The sequence below is a fragment of the Arachis stenosperma genome, chromosome 10 (assembly GCF_014773155.1).
Source record: "Arachis stenosperma cultivar V10309 chromosome 10, arast.V10309.gnm1.PFL2, whole genome shotgun sequence".
Lineage (NCBI taxonomy): Eukaryota > Viridiplantae > Streptophyta > Magnoliopsida > Fabales > Fabaceae > Arachis > Arachis stenosperma.
Window position 1 is genome coordinate 97,116,757 of NC_080386.1, and position 4,858 is coordinate 97,121,614.

The following is a 4,858-nucleotide window of genomic DNA, read 5'->3' on the forward strand; positions in this document are numbered from 1 at the left end:
CAATTTCAGCCAGAAAATACCTGAAATCACAGAAAAATACACACACTCATAGTAAAGTCCAGAAATATGATTTTTGCTTAAAAACTAATAAAATTCTATTAAAAACTAATTAAAACATACTAAAATCTACATGAAATTACCCCCAAAAAGCGTATAAAATATCCGCTCATCAGTAGTCCAATGAATTCTTTGAAGTAGGAGTGATCCCATCATAAAAAAATTTGAAGTTGCACCCAATTAGCAAACATATCTGGGGGGCACTTTCTCAACATCTCTTTGTACCTCTCCCAAACTTCATAAAGGGATTCTCCATCTTTCTGCACTAAAGTCTGGATGTCATGTCTTGCCTTTTCCAACCTCTGTGGTGGAAAGAATTTGGTTAAGAACTTATTGACCAAATTATTCCATATTGTTATTCTCTCCTTTGGTTGAGTTTCGAGCCACTACTTAGCACAATCCCTTACAAATAATGGGAATAACCTCAATCGATAAGCTTTAGCAGAGACACCATTAGATTTAACTGTGTCACAAAGTTGTTTGCCTCTATAGTAAGAGCTACTATGTTGCTCCCACGATTCCCCATAGTGGCCTTAGTGAAAGACCCTAAACTCCTTATAGCATTGGTGCACGAAATTGTGATCATCAATGGCGCCATCAACATGGTACGCTCAATTGCAATCTCAACTCTTTATCACAACTTCGCACAACTAACCAGCAAGTGCACTGGGTTGTCCAAGTAATAAACCTTATGCGAGTAAGGGTCGATCCCACGGAGATTGTTGGTATGAAGTAAGCTATGGTCATCTTGTAAATCTCAGTCAGGCAGATTCAAATGGTTATGGATGATTTATAAATAAAGCATAAAGTAAGGATAGAGATACTTATGTAATTCATTGGTGAGAATTTCAGATAAGCGTATGGAGATGCTCAGTCCCTTCCGTCTCTCTGCTTTCGTACTGTCTTCATCCAATCCTTCTTACTCATTTCCATGGCAAGCTATATGTTGGGCATCACCGTTGTCAGTGGCTACAGTCCCGTCCTCTCAGTGAAAATGTTCAACGCGCTCTGTCACAGTACGGCTAATCATCTGTCGGTTCTCAATCAGGTTGGAATAGAATCCATTGATTCTTTTGCGTCTGTCACTAACGCCCAGCCTTCAGGAGTTTGAAGCTCGTCACAGTCATTCAATCCTTGAATCCTACTCAGAATACCACAAACAAGGTTTAGACCTTCCGGATTCTCTTGAATGCCGCCATCAATTCTAGCTTATACCACGAAGATTCCGATTAAGGGATCCAAGAGATATCCACTCAATCTAAGGTAGAACGGAGGTGATTGTCAGGCACACGTTCATAGGTGAGAATGATGATGAGTGTCACGGATCATCACATTCATCAAGTTGAGGAACAAGTGATATCTTAGAACAAGAATAAGCTGAATTGAATAGAAGAACAATAGTAATTGCATTAATACTCGAGGTACAACAGAGCTCCACACCTTAATCTATGGTGTGTAGAAACTCCACCGTTGAAAATACATAAGAACAAGGTCTAGGCATGGCCGAGAGGCCAGCCCCCATGATCTAAGATAGCATAAAACTCTCCAAGATGAGAATACAATAGTAAAAGGTCCTATATGTAGAGAACTAGTAGCCTAGGGTTTACAGAAATGAGTAAATGACATAAAAATCCACTTCCGGGCCCACTTGGTGTGTGCTTGGGCTGAGCATTGAAGCTTTCATGTGTAGAGACTTTTCTTGGAGTTAAATGCCAGAATTCTTGAGCAGACTTGGAACGCCTGTTTGGGCCATCAAATCTCGGGCAAAGTATAGACTATTATACATTGCTGGAAAGCCCAGGATGTCTACTTTCCAACGCAATTGAGAGCACGCCAATTGGGCTTCTTTAGCTCCAGAAAATCCACTTCGAGTGCAGGGTGGTCAGAATCCAACAGCATCTGCAGTCCTTTTCAGCCTCTGAATCAGATTTTTGCTCAGGTCCTTCAATTTCAGCCAGAAAATACCTGAAATCACAGAAAAACACACAAACTCGTAGTAAAGTCCAGAAAAGTGAATTTTAACTAAAAACTAATAAAAATATAATAAAAAATAACTAAAACATACTAAAAACATACTAAAAGCAATGCCAAAAAGCGTATAAATTATCCGCTCATCAAGCATTGACATTGGGATTATTGTTGTTATTGTCTGCCATGTTGCTCTCTAGCTCTTCTTCAATTTCTTCTACTATCCTTTTGTTTCTAGCTTGCTTTCTCAATCGCCAGAGGGATTTCAGGATCAAACTAAAGAGGCTCTCCTTCTTAATTGTCCTACATAAACACAAAAAACACGAAGAAAAAGTGAAATTCTCTATGTCAAAGTGAAAAAAATTCCCAATGAGGTAATTATCAAAAAAGAAAAAAAAGGGTTTAATCTAGGTAATCAATCAGTTGGTTTGTTGTTAATCTCAATTAATCCCCAGCAACAACGCCAAAAATTTGATGCAAAATTTTACAAAACCATAACTCGGCAAGTATACCGAATCGTATCAACTAATACCACATTGAGTGGGTTATCATTCCCACGGGGATTAACGGACTAAGCAGGATCGTTAATTAATTTATTCTAGTCAGACAATCAAAAACTTAAATTGTGATTAATTAAATACTAAAATAGCAATATAAATAAAGGCAGCAGTGAATGAGTATAAAAAGTGATATAAGTAAAGCATTAAGGTTTCCGAGATACTAAGACATTCAAGATAAATGCTTTTCACTTTCTATCTTAATTATGCAAAGATATATCTCACGATGAACCTTAATTAACCAAATCCCAATTCCTTGGTGATTCAATTTCTCTTTAACCTAATTAATCACTAATTCCTTAGTCAATTATTTAAGAAAAGAGATTAAGCACGCCCACTGATTAAAAAACTACCCAATTCTTAAGCCTAAACCCTAGTTGATTTGATGTCACTTATCAAGCCAGTTTCAAATCCCAGAGAATCATGAGAATAAGTTTTCAATCTTAATTCTAACAAACAAATTTTCTAAGATGAATATAGAATTCAATTCAGATTCAAACTATTTTGCAATATATTATAATGAAGAACGAAAACTTGTTTCTTAAAAAAATATCAATGCATAAATCAAGAATAGAAAAGCAATAACATTAATCCATAAGAATCAGCAAAGCACCTAACCTTACCAAAGGAGATTAGTTGCTCATGATGCAAAATACCAATTTCCAGATTCAAAAGTGTACCGGCGTAACTAGGTGCTTGATATAGAGTTTTTTGAATCCTTAAATAGTCAAAAACTAAACAAAATCTCATAATTAAACTTCATTAAAACCAAATCAAATAATATCTCTTCCTAATTAACTTCCATAAATCAAGAGTGATTCCTTGTGATTGAGGCCCAATCTTTGGTGCTTGATTGTTTCCTTAAGCTTTATGAGCTTGAATCAAGTCTTAAACTTATAAGTGCACCTCCCAGGGCCATGGAGCAAGTTGGCGTGTGAGCCACGTGAGAGGCATGGCACATCTTTGAAAGGGAGAGCTTGGACATGCGACATGGAGGCCTCAAGTGCGACGTTCTCGAGTGCATGAAAGTTGGGGTTCCAGGGCTCAAGCATAACAAGGGACGTGAGAGTCTTCGCGTGCAATGTGCTTGATCTTGAAGGCTTGGGAGATGCTAGGCTCAAGCCTAATGTGGGACGTGGGATGCTGGCATGGGACCTCTTCGAGCTAGCTGACGATGAGGAAGCTAGCGTGCCTTCAACGTGTCACGTTCATGCATGCATAAAGGGTTGGATTCAGACATTGTTGGCTCAAGTGGCACAACTTCGAAGAATGAGGCTATGGGAGGCTTGGACGTGCGAGGTGGGAGCTGGCACGTGCGACATCTTCGGTGCTAGAGAGACTGGAGCTTCTAGATTCAAGCCCAACATAGGATGTTGCTCCCCCAACGTGGGACGCCTTCAAGTTTATGGAGAGGAAGGAGCTAGACGTGTGACGTGGGAGCTAGTACGTGTGATGTGGGAAGCTTGGTGAAGAGGAACGTGCGATGTGAGCTTCTCAAGTGTAATGTCTTCGATGGAGAGAGGACAAGGCCACTAGCCTTTAGCGAAATGTGGGATGTTGGCTCAACCACATGCGACATCCTTGACGCTGGCTAGATTGGTGCTCCTAGAGGTTGGCCCAATGTTGGACGTGGCTACTCCACGTCTCACTTCTTTGAAGAATGAGGGAGCTGGCGTGGGCACGTCCCACGTTAGTGCTTGTATCCGCATTTCTATGCTTCTCATGTGCTTCTCTATTTTCTGTTTCCTTTCTGACTTGAGCTCTTTTCTATGTTTTCCTCTGTTATTAAGAAAATTTTCACTAATCTCCTGCTAAATATATAAAACAAAGTACTCAAAGTATCTTGATGAAAACATAAGAGAAATAGTGAGGAATCATTATCATTATTAACATAATTAACTAGAAAACTATCAAATGATGCTCATGCATCACAAACCAATTCAAAACATATAATTTCAAATACAACAAATCTTTGATCTTTTAAATATATAAGGTATCGAATCAAATCAAATAATACTTTCTCATTAGAAAACTTTTTCAATCATAAAAAATTTTAAACATATTTCACAATTTGAAAGTGATTACCAAAAAATACTTCAACGCATCAAAAGTATATATTCGAGAAAAATCTAATATTCTAAAATAATATAAAGCTTCATCAAATATATATATCGTCCTCATGCAACTTTCTAAGGTATGAGCTTTATAAAAATAATTATGCAACTATAATAAATCAATTATTCTAATCAAATCAAAGTTTTTCAATAATAGTTATA

At 37.8% G+C, this 4,858-nt stretch overlaps 1 non-coding gene across 1 annotated transcript; it reads left to right on the plus strand.

Annotated features, from left to right (window-relative positions):
* Positions 1-243: 243 nt before the first annotated feature.
* Positions 244-348, plus strand: LOC130959307 (small nucleolar RNA R71). The gene has a single exon (XR_009078399.1). It is a non-coding gene; the product is annotated as a small nucleolar RNA R71 (small nucleolar RNA).
* The last annotated feature ends 4,510 nt before the right edge of the window (positions 349-4,858 follow it).